The 15,144-nt window shown below is 37.7% G+C and overlaps 1 protein-coding gene across 6 annotated transcripts in view; it reads right to left on the reverse strand.

The window, feature by feature from the left end:
• LOC102690463 (arf-GAP with Rho-GAP domain, ANK repeat and PH domain-containing protein 1) overlaps positions 1–12,570 on the reverse strand; it is an 80,274-nt gene extending 67,704 nt beyond the window's left edge. For 3 of the 6 annotated variants that reach the window (XM_069190117.1, XM_015341577.2, XM_015341576.2), the window contains exon 1: positions 11,802–12,570. The gene's annotated coding sequence lies outside the window, so the exon portion shown is untranslated. Of the gene's footprint in view, positions 1–2,106; positions 2,279–11,693; positions 11,713–11,801 lie in introns of those variants that run through there. The other 3 variants (XM_069190118.1, XM_069190116.1, XM_069190115.1) reach the window with 3 other exon arrangements.
• Positions 12,571–15,144: the final 2,574 nt, after the last annotated feature.

The following is a 15,144-nucleotide window of genomic DNA, read 5'->3' on the forward strand; positions in this document are numbered from 1 at the left end:
GGCATAACTGTCTTCTATGCATAAAAAAAAACATTGTTCAAGAGCTGATTATGCCATTTTAATTCAAGAACTTCCTATTTCTTCTGTAGTTAAAAAAGGAAAATGTGTACATTTAATAGTTATATTAACCTATTTTTATTCACATGACCAACCCAAAACCTTTTAACAATGTTCCACTGTAGTAAAATGCTGTAATTGTCACGAAAAAATCATACAGTACTACTCCTGCCTCTGCCCCAAAACAATGCTTCACTTGTGAAATGGAGTTGGGGAACTATATTGTATACAGTGCTGAAAAACGTTTTTTTTAACCACCAAAATGCAATATAACTGATTTCCAATAAAATCTCCATTGCCTACTAAAGACGTTTAAATATAGTTTATATTATTCACCGCTGCATGAGTCATAAAGCTCATGTCACTTGAGAGCTTTCCACTCACAAGACGATTCCAATGACAGAAATGGCTAAATGTTTTGGGGAAGAGACATTTTGGGAGACGTCGGAAGATCAACAATCTATGCATCACATGGACATGTGCTAAGATGACTGGAAAAGAGGTTTTGGTGTGAGCTCTATAAAAAAAACTTCTTGGGCCCAAAAACTTTCCAAACTCACGGGCTTCAATTACCACGTGTTCTTTCCCAAAGTGGCACAAGATCTCCAGGATAATCCTCCAAAAACTAAAGACAAGTATCTTTCCAAGAAGCTTGTTTTTTACCACTCACTGTATAAAACGATAAAGCACAACTACCTACATACGTCAACAGATCTGCATGTGAACTGGAAATCAGCAACATGCGCCATAAAAGTGACTAATATCAGGTAAGGTTTGTTCAAATTTAAAAAACAATAATGTGGTCTGGGGGAAAATGTCTGTTTAGAATTTCCTCATCTGCTTCCTGGTGAAGATGAAAACTTCCATTTCTACACCAGCAAAGAAAAAACAGGACTTCACAATGTTTCAAAACATCCCCTTCAGCCAAAAAAAAAACTTAGTTCAGAAAAGTGTACAATATTATCCACAAAATTAAAACGAACTCTACTGCTTTCACCTACTACAAGGAAAAGTACACATCCTTTGACGTTATTTATGTCATTTCAATTTTCAGTAAAATATCCATAACTCCAGCCCTGCAAAACCTAGACTGTGGGCAGTTCTGTTAAACACTGTCACCACATTCATCTGCTCCAGACTTGAGAATTACTAGCTCAAAACAGCTCAACAAACATGACAAGGTAATAACACCTGCAAAATTACAGAAAGCAATGTTGCATATCACAGAAAACGTGTTTTCACCTCACAGTCGTAATTTCTGAAGTTCCATTCCAGTTGAACATTAATCTTTAAAACAATTTATATATTAATTTACTAGCTATTTTATTTGAAACATACAGTACAGTTCCTCTTCTGAAGGCCTTCTGAGAGTCAATACATTTTCATTTCTTTTCCTATCATACACCAACTAACCCAGAAACATACCAACGACAGAAAAAAGTGTGACACAACAGCACCTATTTAATTATAATTACAGACCACAATAAAATTTAAAATGACCACAAACTTCACATTTTTAAACAAAATTGTATTTTTTAACAACAAAACATGAATGAATACAGCAAAGTACTAATTATATCAAACAGCTTTTAAAATAAACACAAAAGATCAATTTAAGAATGAAATTTTATTCATACAGCAATCTGTTACACATGATCTATTTTATCAAAATAAAAAAAGTATTTCCACAGAGTTCACTTTTTTTTACTTTTTATATCTCAGAACCAAAGTATGGGAAGAAAACTGTAAGATGACTAACAGCATTTTCTGATGACTGTTCTAATGGTGCTAAATTTACGATATTGCGCTAGAAAACATCAGCCACAAAAACACATGCAAATTACATGCAACTCTGAGTTTTTCAACTGCAAAAATAAACTACAATACACACACAAACAAGAAAGACCATCACATCTGTAAAATTTGTTTATTCTATAAGTCTAGGTGTAATATGTTATTCATTAACAGGTTCCTTAATTATTAGCCAATGCTAGCTAAGTTACGTGGTTTCTATTAGTCTTTAAAGCCCATATACAAACCAGTCTTTACCTGAGGGCAGGCAAACTTTTTTAGCAGTCTCAGCAACCCCCTGGCAGAAGAGAGCATGAAAAAAGCCAGTTTCGGATAAAAACTGTTAACAGAACTCTCCCCTTCTCTTGCTCCCAGTACTATCAGTCTCTTCATATCCATACTGTACTCAGCTTCCTTATTTCACCCTATGAGGAACTAAAAGGACAAAAAAAAAACGTAAAGATACTTTTGTGTCAACAGCTCCGTAAACGAAAGCAATTATTGCTAATCAAGGAAGGACTAATTTTTAAAGAGGCTCAGGTCTACGGTACCTAATCACAAACCTGTTCTGAAGACCGGAGGCTGCTCTCTCTTGATTTTGGTCTTCTTGCCCATGAAATGAAAAGCTTCTTAGCTTTCATTCTCATTTGTTACATATTATTACCAGCGTCTCTGTGTGTATTTGCACTATTTGTTTCAATGCAGAAGCTTTCAATGTAGCAACAAAAGAATACAGTAATTTCTAGGTAAACAGATGCAAACATTTTTTTTCTAAATCTAGCTCTTTAGAAAACTTCCCTTCCCTTTGAGCTAAGCCTTTTTCTGAGTATTGAGGAAGAAGTTGTTCACAGCTGAATGCACAAATGCGGTCCCTCAATAGGGTGACTTAGTAAAAACTTCACACTTGATCAAAACCCAAAGGACATCATAACAGTACCTCAAATACACAACATCCCCCAGCCTCCTCTTCAGAACTATTAAACTTCTGCACAAGCACATGGAACTACAGCGTTTATTGCCGTTAAACTACACACCACATTTAATCATAACGCTGGTCAGCTCAAGACACATCACACCAAAGTGAAACAAACCAGGGTACGTTTCTAAAGTAGTTCAAGGTACAGTAGGTAGCTGTGTCAGCATGCGTAGGCTGCAAAGGAACAAGTACATTTTTAATCCATGCTGGAAAGAGAAGAAAAGAAACATTTCGGCTGTAGAGCCTTCTTCCAGTGTGGCTCCACAGCCGAAACATTGTTTCTCTTCTTCTCTTTTCAGCATGGCATACACTTTAACTTGTTCCTTTACATTTTTCTTGCTTCTGACCCTTGTAAAAGATTATTTTGTTCTTCTGACCGGAAAGGCCACCCCCTGCTTCACTTCTTACATGTGCAGATAAAACCTTGAATTGTGGGTCACCCCAGTTAGAGGTCTGCCTTTCCCCAGCGATAATCATCTCTCTGTGAGCTCACAAACAATAAGGCATTTTGCTGCTCACAAAAAGAGTAAACAATTAACAAGGGAACCCACAGCCTAGCAACACATTTCTGCAGCACAGCCCCCTCCCTCTCCTCCACCCCCGTTCCTAACTCGCTGTTTTCAGCCAGTGTCGAAAAGACAAAATAAAAACAGAAGCTGACCAATCAGCTTGTCTTTATAAAAGCCTCCTACATCGCTGCAATTACCCTCACCCCCAACTGTATGAAAAGAATATGTTGACATCTGACATTGGTGAGTGTTTTAGAAAAAAAAATAAGTATTTTGCACATAAATTATGAATTATTCTGCATAGCGCATAATCTCCTGCCTCAATGCAATATAGCTCTATTGAAAAATAATTCAGCCCCACTGTATGGGGCCCAAGATATCAAAGGTAATTACTGAAGCCCCCACAGCATCACGTCTTGGACACTGGAAGTTCTGCTATTTAATGGGGAGAACACAAAGACCCTTCACAGCTTTACAATCACACTGCTACACCCTGGAATCTGACCAGAGTATTACAAAATAAGCTCTAGCAATAACAAGGTTTTCTCTCAAAATAACCGCTATCAAGGCACATACAGGAAGGTTGAATGTGAAATGACTGACTCCACAACAATGTTATTATATATTTGGCAGTGGATGTTGAAAGAATCCTGTCTCATAAAATGTCCTTCATTCATTTAACCAGAGAGGGGAGAACCATGGGTATCTGGAACAACATCCCAGGCAGGTGGTCACAGCCCAAACCATAGGCATTTTTAAGAAATGCCTGGAAGAAAGTCTAATTTCACTTAGCAACTAAACTACCAAACAAGCAAGATGGGCCAAAAACACTCATCTAGAGTGCATCCTTTCTAATTTTCTTATTTTCCCAAAACGCTTCCAATCACCTTTAATTGACCCCAACAGTATATTTTAAAATACTGATAAATCTTCACAACTAAGGCCTTAGCAGGTTGATCTACGTAAAGGAGAGCTACAGTACATAACTCTGTAAAAAGAGCAACTGGATCAGATAAATCTTCTAAGAGAAAAAATATCAAAGGTCAAGCTCCACCTAGAAGTCCCTGAACAAATGTTACTCAGGAAAATCTAACTTTTACCAGATTAATACTCTGTTTAAAGTCTCAGATCAATAAAGAGAAACCCAAACATATTTGTCTGGCTTTGAGAATCCCATTCACTATTTGAGCAACATGAGCAGACACCATTTTGATTTTGTGAAATACCTGCTAAAAATAAGAAAACTTTCTTTCATATGAAAAATCAGCCTTTTAATACAAATACATCTTTTAAAGTATACTGGATTCATTTCTTAATGGCAAAAACAGGCTCAGTATCCGCAACAAGGTAAGACTAACAGACATTTCACACAAATAGTAAGCATTTCTGCTTGGTTCTAATTTAATTACAGAATGCATATACTGTTTTTTTACATAAGGAACTTCTACATTTCTATGACGAGGTCATCAATTTGAAATGTATCACTTTTTTAGCTTTCAAAATAAAATATCCCTTAAACAGCCACATTCAAATATTTGGATTTGATATTCAAAACCACTGCATCACTACAAGAGAGGCAACAGTGTATAAATATTTGGACATTTTGCAAAGTATCAACCGAACAGATTGTTCTTATTAAGAACTACAGAACTACAATTTTTAATAACCAGAAACAGTAAAGACAAAGGCTGAATGTATAAACTTTAATAGATATTTAGTACGTAGACGAAACCTGCTGAATTCTGTGACCCAAACCTGGAGTTTAGTTCCCTGCTCTAAAATCTGATTGATGAGTTTCCTTGAGTAAGTTTGCATCTGACAGAAGTATGAGAAATATGGTCGCATCAAACTGTCGAAGAAAAACATTACTTTTTCTGTGAGTAAACGCAGTGCAGTGCAATTTACAAATTGCCCACCTGAACACTGTAAATCTGGACCAATATTCATACACAATTAGTATTCACATGCAATAGGTTAAGAGACTTTGTATGTGCTATTTGAATGTTAAGAAAAAAGCTGGAACAGAGGAAAAAAAATCTTCAAACCAAAACCAAAATGAGTTGCTACATCGGTGAAAAAAACTGTTTTTTTACTCAAATAGCACACAGGGTAATAGATGCACAAGATAAGACTAAGTGACAAGAAGAAAAGATGTACTCCGTCGTGATTTTTGAAAGGGTGGAATATAGAGGTTGCAAAACACTCAGCACTTGCAGTGAGATTAAGAGATTAACACTGTAAGAATTTTATGAACAGCACTGAAAAAAAAAAGAGAACGCTACAGAGACCACAGCCAGGCCCATGCAACCTGCAGAATCTTTACAGGGGAATACAGTAGATCTCCCACCAAGAAGTGAAATTCCTCACTCCAAAGTGTGTTTGCAGCCGTATGGGACAGTGGTTGCATCTGAGAAAACTGTGGTAACTCAAAGTCTCTGTTTCAAATCCTTGTTAAAGGTACAGTTAAGGTAGTGTTCCATCAGAAAGAGCTCGCACAAATACGGAGGCCTCAAGATAAGGGTACATTCTCTCGCTCTGCATTATTCTCTGCACTAATACTTCAGAATCATTTTTAATACTTCAGAATCATTTTTTCAACATAAGAAAATCAGCTCTAAGCAGTCACAGGGCTAAAAGCTGTTTCTACTCTAAATCTGAAAATTCAAGGTTTTCTCCTAAACAAACAATAAAAAGTTTTTTCTGTGAGGGCAGCATGAAGGCATAGCTAGTAAAGAAAAGTGGATAAATCTGTGTGACCTATATACAGTATATTTATTTCTACTTCAAGAATTTCACTTGACTACGCAAAATTACATACAATTTACAGAGCAATGTATGCCCTTTGACCTTTGCACAGGCCATAGTAAAACTTTGAGTAGGTTAATTCCATGCTGAAAAGCAGAAAATACCTTTTACTGTGAAATTAACATTTACCTGTTCCTTTTCAGACAACACACACTAACACAGCTCCCCATTCCAACGTCTTCAAAGTAAAACTAGCAGCGGCACAGTAAATACTGTATGGTTTTGTAGGGGTCCTCACCATACACCACAGAAAGCCACACAAGTACTACATGTTACTGCACTGACCATGTTGTGTTTCCTTACAGGGGTTTTAAACCTATGTGACTGTCTTGCTAAGTCACTAATTTAGACAGTCCTGATAAAGACAGCTAGGGTAGATGGCACATTTCACATGACTGGGGGATAAGGGCTACTCATTCTTGGAAGGATCACATAAACTTCACTTCATACAGCCCAATTATTTTACAAAAGAGTGTCTCATCATTCTGTTTACCAGTCAGGAAGAGATTCACTTGTGCTACCTCAGCTGCTCCCCAGGTGTGATACTTCAGTAGGTTTTCCAGGCTTATTTAAATCATCAATAGCTTTAAAAATCCTGAAAAGTGCCAGTGTAATATGGTTAGTCTAATGACTAATGGTCATTAAGAACAGACATGGCCCATTCAGGGCAGGAATTGCATCACAGTATAGCATACCAATTGAGTTGTAATGTTTGATTAAAGCAGATTCTTTGTACAACTTTCAAAAAACTTTTCTGCACAGGAAAAGTTATACTGTACCTTATTCTCTACAAAGCAGCTTGACTACAGTGTGTGGTGTGGAGACTAGCTACAATACTCCCCTCATTTTTCCCCACACCCCCTCCCCAGCCCCAAACACACATACTCCCGACAAACCACGACCTCAAGCCTAGAAGCATGCATTCCACTGGGGCTATTCACACACGAAGGCACCATGAATAATCAGCCTCTAGGCCTGACTCAGCCCTTCACATGCTGTTACAGGTTTCACAACATACTGAACTCTGGCCTCTTCCAGGATCTACTGGGTGAATCACTGCTGACACGCTGTAAAGCTCACTGCTTCGTGTGGGATATCTTGGGAGAACCACAGGGGATGATTTCAGACACAGTGACATGCTGGGATAGTATAAACCAATAAAGGTTTTGACTGATTGGATTTTCTGGGAAGGACAAAAAAAAATCAAAATAGAAAAAAAGAGCAGAAACACAGAAGGGTCAGGATTTTGCATCAACACCCTTACACCACACCCAATTCCAATTAAACTACAATACCCAATTTATGGGCACATGGAGGTAACCATACACTTTCACTCTCCTACAAAAACTGGAAATGGTGTAATAAATATACACACAAGAAATTAGGGACACTGTACAATGTACTCCTCCACATTATGTATTCATTTGCTGTTCCTGTGCCTTGCTCATTATTCTCTAGGCTAATTCATGAGTCTTAAATGCCAGGCCTTAGAGTTCACAGTTGTTTGTTGATAGATAGATCTCATTAATTTAACTGGGTAATAATTTGCTCACCTTCATACTGCTGATGGGGACTCCTGCAGCTTTGTGATGATTTTAAAGTAAACACGGAGAAGAGACACTGGCTAATAATATTCACTGAAACAAAACCTAGAAAAGCCTCAGATTTACTACAGGAGAGAACCCCATTTGAACCCAATTCCAACTGCAATATGTTTACACATGACTTTTCATTACTGCAAAACAAAAATGAGAGAGTAAAGTATTATATAAATCTTTCAGGACACCGTTTATAGAGTCACAAAGGGTTTATTTTCTGTGTTATAGCAGTATGATTTTATTTTCCTGACTCCAAAGAACAACAGTGTGCCATTTCAGAAATGGCACAAAGCACCAATCAGGTTAGTGATCTTTACTGCTGGCCTTGGAGAGCCACAGGGTCTTCTGGTTCTCTATATAAACTCCTAACAACATGATTGATTCAGATACTGACTTCATTGGTGTATATTACAACTACTTCAAGATTTTCACTCATTAAGTACTCTCAGTTCCCTATAAAACCTGCCACACCATGATTCTCCATGCACAGGAGTGAGGATTACTGTACTAGGTAATTCCATGAAACATTTTTTCCTTTCCAAGTCTTAAAAATCCATTTTGGCCTTACAATTTCACTGCAGCACCATACAATTTTACTTGGATCTTTTAAAACTATAACACTTGAACAAAAACTCACTCTTTATTCTTGACTGATCAGATACTTTCTACAAATCTCCATGCATACAAAAACTTCTAGCTGCGTGTTTAGAAAACTTCTTCACCACAAGAGACTGCAAAAGAAAGAGGGCTTTTTTGAAAATTGTTTAAAGGGAGTTGGCATGTGCATATGCTTTGCGGTTTGGCATTGGTGGTCTTTAATGCACATCTTTTTCAATCTGTTTGATGTTAATCTGAAGCTGTATTATCACAAAAAAAACTGCTCCACACCATTAGTGGCCAAATAACACCATGATCTAAATTCAATATGCTTAGCAAAAGCTTTTTCTTACTTTTCCCTACTGCATCTTCAGATCATGGAGTGATTAGATCACCACTCGCAACATGCAGATATAAGAAGTAACAGAGAATGTTTTCAAACAGGAAGTATCCACTTCAAACGATAAAGAGAAGTAAGGCATGTTAGAAGCATCTTTAAAATAATTCTTGAAACAAAGTTTCAGTTCAAATAAACGTTCTCCAAATGAGCATATAAGGTTGTTAGGAGTTCTGGAAATGTACTGTGTGCATGTGCTAAGGGAGCAGTACAAATCAGTGTCAGATTTCATGATACTTAATTGATTATTAATGAACAATTAAATGACCTCTGCAGCTTTAAAGCTGTGTGAGATGCAATTATATCATTCAGATGTAAGTGCTGACTTTCGTCAATAATCATGATGATAAAGGGCAGTTATATACCACTGATTGTAAGCTAATTAACCACTGGTGGAAGTACATTTGAACAGAGAAAATGGAGAACTTCACGCAAAGGACTGTGGGAGTGTGGAACTATCTATTCAGTAAGCAAGGTTACAGTGTTTTGTTGAAGCCGACAACCTGGCCTCTTTCAAATCATGGCCATATGAGGTCTTTGGATTAATTGGCTGTTATCTACCAAATGGGCTAAACAGCCTACTCTCGTTTGTTTTTTTCCTAATGCTTTTATGATATACTAGATAGCCAATCCATTTCAATATGAATAAGTTGTTAACCAACCACAGCACTGTTGTAAGAAACTCAGTTTTATTAACATTGGGAGCTTTCATCAATTTTCTATTTTGACTGTTTTTGAGTCACCACTTTGAGGAAAAAAAATGAAAAGCAGTTTCCTTTCAAGGGCATCCATGTGTTACAGTGCACAACAACTTCATACACAAACTGCGTGTGCCTGTGTCCCTTCCTGTGCAAACTGCAGCAGCTAAACCAGTGAAAACATCAAACTTACATAAACTGTTGTGAAAAAATAGTGTATGTACATAAAAGATACAAAACAAGTGGTTGGGGTTGCAAAGTGTGTGTTTTTAGAACAGACACTAACATTTTCATATGGCTTATTTCATTTCAAAACTCATAATTAAGCAAAAATCACATTGGCTTATTTGATTCTGTTGTAGGCCAAACAAAGACATTTTATGAAAAATCTGAAAAAGCTCATTGAAGAGAAAGACATAAACATGACATTGTAGAATGTCAAGCATGTCCATTGTATACACAGATAACAGAAAGTGGTGTGTTCTGTGCTATTAAATTGCTTTATAAAAAGTAAGACACAGATACCACAACTATCAACCACCACAACGAATGGTCTTGGTACTTCTTCAGCTTACATTCCTCACATTTTCTACACCAGCACTGCTGATGGAGTGAGCAATTCTATTGAAATGGATGTGTTGCATATTTATCATAAAGTCAAGTGTGCCGGGGAAACCAATCATACAGAATAAAATGAACACACAACCCATCTTGTAACCTCACGGAAAACTGCTGTATCACTACAAAAACAAGAACACGAAGGCTGCAAGCTGTCGTTAGCATCACACCTGACACTCTGGGGGATTCTGGGAGAGGGACAATTTCAGAAGATGAATCCAGTGGGAAAATGGAGCAGGGTTAGGGTAAGTTGGAACAGGAGATCACAGCCAGCGATTCAAGTTGAAATGGAACAAAATCGATAAAGGTGGCTTGCAATCCCCAATGGCTCAAACCCGATTAGTGACCGCAAAAAATCCAAAAGAGTCATGGAAACATGTACAGTATGTGTACATACAGTAGCAGCTCATCAGTTTCTCACAGCCAGAACTGGATTTCCTGTATTTCTTTCACCAACCAGTTCATGTCAACCTTTGAGAGCGTCTGAACTGACACATTAGTCAGGTCTGATATTGAAATTGCACATGAGGTAACTTTCAGCGGTCTTCTTTCTCATAGCATGCTACACTAAAAAAAGACCTGGTCTTAAACTACTTTTCAGTCCTTGTGACTATAGAATCACTGTAGAACATGCCGTTTTCTGATATTTTTGTAGGGCAACGATGAAGACTGTGAACAACATGGAAATCTCTCTACTATATTTTTTAGACCGATAAAATAGGCCATACACTGGCGAAGTCCAACAGGGTGTAAAAGAAAATATTATTTTTCATAATTACAACTACATGCTTCAAAGGCTTCCATTGAAGCAGGCAGTAAAGAGCTTTAAAACAAACTTGAAATATAAGACAAAGGGTTTTCGATTTCATTCCCATTACTATTAGTAGTAGTATTATATTGAAATATGTCAACACTAGCATACAGTCCTGCCAAGTGTTGTACTTAATGACTGTCTAGAGGCTTCTCACTGGCGTAGCTGCGTATGTTAAACAGAATTTCGCTTTTAGAAAAGAGCCAGAGATCCGAACAGTAGCTGTACTACTGCAGCTGCTTTATTTGAAAAGAAAATGAGCCGTGAACGATTCACGGAAAACGTTCAATTATGTCAGCATAATGACATTGCAGTCTGACCAGCATGATAAAAAAATAAACACAGATTTAATGTAATACATAAACAGTTTAGATGTTTTGAAATACTTTCTACTCACGTATTGGTATTGCAGTATAGTTAGACTGACCGGCCTGGGTAAAGCGACCGAAGAAAAAAGTTAAAACGCTAAATCTGGGATAAAGAAATACAGGAACTCGTCGCATTAAAATATTAGTCTGGTAAGGCAGCAAATAAACAAATCTCCCTCAATGTTTTGTTCTTTAAAAGCAACACTGCATACACAATACACTCTAAAAGTAGCTTGGAAAACCTATCATAATTAAACACGTAGGGATACCTAGAGGTCTGAAATGGGCAGAAGTTTTCAAAAGCGACGCGCAGTTAGTTGATCATCATAAATACGAAACACAAGCAAGCTAAATAACCACGATAGTGTTTATTTTAATCTGTGAACAAATAGAGATTACTAAAGATCAAATAAAAGACTGCAATAATGCACGACTGAAACATTTTATCACATAAACGTTATACTTAACAATAAACAATGAAGCACCGTTCCAGCGCTGGATGGCAGCTTTCTTCCAAATGAGTAGTTATTTGAGTACTGGGAAAAAAAAAACATTTGCAAAACGCCGATTTCTTACCTGCTTGCACGCCAGCTAAAATGTCTTGGTTTTATTTGTAATTTAGCGGTATTCCAAAGAAACGTGCCAGGGATCTGATTTCTGCAGAGCACTTAAGGATGCGGTCATTTTCTCACGCTTGTTTTCGTGGGAGTAGTTTTAAAAAAAGAAAATCCACCGAAAAACTTCACTGCTTCCGCAGCGCCGTCACGTGACTGAATTGCTAAACCACTTTTTTTCCATCTACCAGCTATCCTTTCCCTCTCTAGCCCCCCAAACTAAACGTAAAATTGGTCCGAAGAGAATCCCTGGCAAGACAGTTATAAATAATGTTTGTTGGCAGTGTAGAATTAGTTATGTCTGGATTAGGCAAAATGCATGACTGTTACGAACTAAAACATCCAGAATAACGGGCTTGCCCGTGAAAACTGACCCTTTTAAATGTTATCATTAACATTTCACCGACTTAGGTGCTACTTCATTTATAGCCCATTTTAAGTTTGAAAAAATATCATCCCCTTTGTTGTTTTAAAAACGAACTTAACTTTCTTAAAAAGTTAAGAACAAATTTACGTTATCGTAGCTTGAAAAAACAAAAGTTACATTTTTAGAGCTAAGGTATTATCAAGGCTCTACAATCCAGTAAGGATTTGACTTTGTATGGCAGTCAACATAAACATCAGATTCACAGGTGAGCACAGTGAATCCTCCATCTACGTCTTCCGAGTCCAATATTAAGACCATGTTTTGGGGGGGAAAGACTTCTCACCAGAGGGCGTCAGCGCCCTTCGGTTAGATACCAGGCGATGCATTTTTACTGGAATTTCCACGGTGCTAAAACAATATGTAAACTACCGTGAACAACGACTGTCGAATTCCAAAGTATTTAAATTTTTATTATTAAAAGATATCACAGTTGGAGGCTTTACACACGCATACAGCACAGCTTTCATATACGTATCAAAAAGAACCAGGGAATAATAATACCAACAGTAGTAGTATGATGAACGGCTCGGAGTTAAATCCTTGTGACTGTAGGCTACCGAATATTTATGAGGATAACACATGTGTGGGAGTAGGGCGTATGCATACCACCGCTGCTTTAAGGCTGCGAGTTATTGTAACAACGATTTTATTCATTGTTTGGATGTAGCATGGATTTAAACAAAACTGAAGCAGTTAGGTGACCCCCTGAATCGGTTTTCAGTGATTCTGAGATCTACTTTCGTTGCAGTATTATTAATGTTGCTGTTTTTTTTTCCAAAGCATTGTAGCATGTCAGTTAGCTCAATAAGCTTATTTTCAGCTGTGGACTAAAGCCTGCTGCCCAAAGAAATAACAATTCCTGCTTAAATGCTACGATAATAATAACAACAACAACAACAATAATACGCAATACATAAAATTTCACAAAATGTTTCCTTTTGTTCTTTGAAATTGTGATTTAATCCAATTCAAACCAAGAACTGACAGTCAAGTTTGCAGTAGGATCTCTGAGGACTTCATTCTTGTATTATTATACAGCTCTGCAGGTGTTTAACAGTAATAATAACTCCTTATGTTTAATGTAGCACTTAACTGGACACTCCACTCAAAGCACTTTACAGGTAACAGGGACTTTCTTCAACGACCACCAATGTGCAGCCCCACCGAGATGATGCATTGGCAGCCATAGTGCACCAGAATGCTCATCAGCTATCAGTGGGGAGGAGAACTGAATGATCAAGCCAATTTTTAGATGGGAATTATTAGGAGGCTAAATGCCGGGACACCAGGGATAACACCCTTACTTGTTTCAAGAAACACCCTCATGACGTTAGTTTGAAGTCCAAAGGACAGTGCCTTTTTTACAGTAAAGTGTCCCCATCACTATACTGGGGCATCACAATCCATGCCAATGATCCCTCTAAGCTGTGCGTGTGTGCACGCACGCACAGGTTATGAGGTCAGCAAACATAGGAAATTGAACTGTGCACAAAAAAATCCCCAAAAAATATGATAATAATAAAATAAATAGGGTCATCAATTTAAAAATGCTAAATTGACCACATGAGACTGGTCGTAGTTCAGGTGGGTAGCTGCGTCAGCATGCATAGGCTGCCAAGGAACAAGTAATAGGTTTATTCCCAACTTGGCTGTGTGCAGTCTTATTGCTACTCGATAATCGTAATCTACTGTATGCTCTATGACTGGGCTCATTGAATCGATGTCCCGGTCTTTTGGATCTCTATGCTTCTATGGGAATGACTATATTTAAAAAAAATTCAGGTTTAAAATTTTACATCCACTCAATTTAGTGCGTACAAGTGTTTGTCACTGGGGGGAAAAAAGTTGCACAACTTGAAATGTTTGCACACACAGGCCATTAAAAACTAGAGGGAACATTGATCTATGCTCCCAACTGGTCCCACTAACACCTCTTCCAGCAACACTTTAGCTTTCCCAGGAGGTCTCCCATGCAGGTAGTGGCCAGGCTCACACCTGCTTAGTTTTAGTGGATTCCCAGTCATGAGTTGCAGCGTAATATAGAGTACAGTAGCTCCTGGCTATAAGTAGTTGAACCTATCTTCATATCGAAGGTGGTTGCTCAACACGCCTGTGTATAACCATTACATCTACAAATGCAGTAAATCATGATACCTCGGGGCCTGTGAAAATATAGGCTGAAACAGGAATGACCAGTTTCTCAGGGATGGAATTCTACAGGTTTTACAAACAAGTTCATTCAGCATGTAAAAATATGACTATTGTCCAAATAATGAATTCAATTAGGTCATCGAGAACAGAGGTGCCATTAAAAATAAAAGGACGGTGGATGAGAGTGCTTCTCTAATACAACATGGCAGTGAATTTCATCGGCTGCGCATTATAGCAGAAAACAGCCCCTCTTTTTCTTAAGAACTTCATTCTTAAGGAAGAAAGTAGAATGGGCAACTGTAGTTCCCAAAGGCCCACGGTCACTTTGCCTCTGACAATAAATTAAATCATTTATCTGTGGATGAAAGAACCTGAATTTGTCTCTTGATGACTAGAGTTGGCTGTCCCTGATCTACTCCACTTCAGGGTCACAACATGTTCAGCTCTGTCTCACAGGTAGTCTTTAATGAATAGAGCATGCATGCACTCTGTCTATAGTTGCATTTGATTTTTTAACATCTCACATTTTCCATTAGCTTGAGTTCTGGAAGAATTTATCCCCACTCAAGGCATATATGCTGGTTTTCTATGGTAATGAGTACATACATTTAAATCTGTGACCTTTTCATAAGTGGACATTTCATGCAAGTGAGTTAATAAACCCATTCTATTTTATCTTGATCTGTCGAGTCGGGAGTGACCATAGAAAAGTCCTTATACAGAAAAG

The sequence above is a fragment of the Lepisosteus oculatus genome, chromosome 5 (genome assembly GCF_040954835.1).
Source record: "Lepisosteus oculatus isolate fLepOcu1 chromosome 5, fLepOcu1.hap2, whole genome shotgun sequence".
NCBI lineage: Eukaryota > Metazoa > Chordata > Actinopteri > Semionotiformes > Lepisosteidae > Lepisosteus > Lepisosteus oculatus.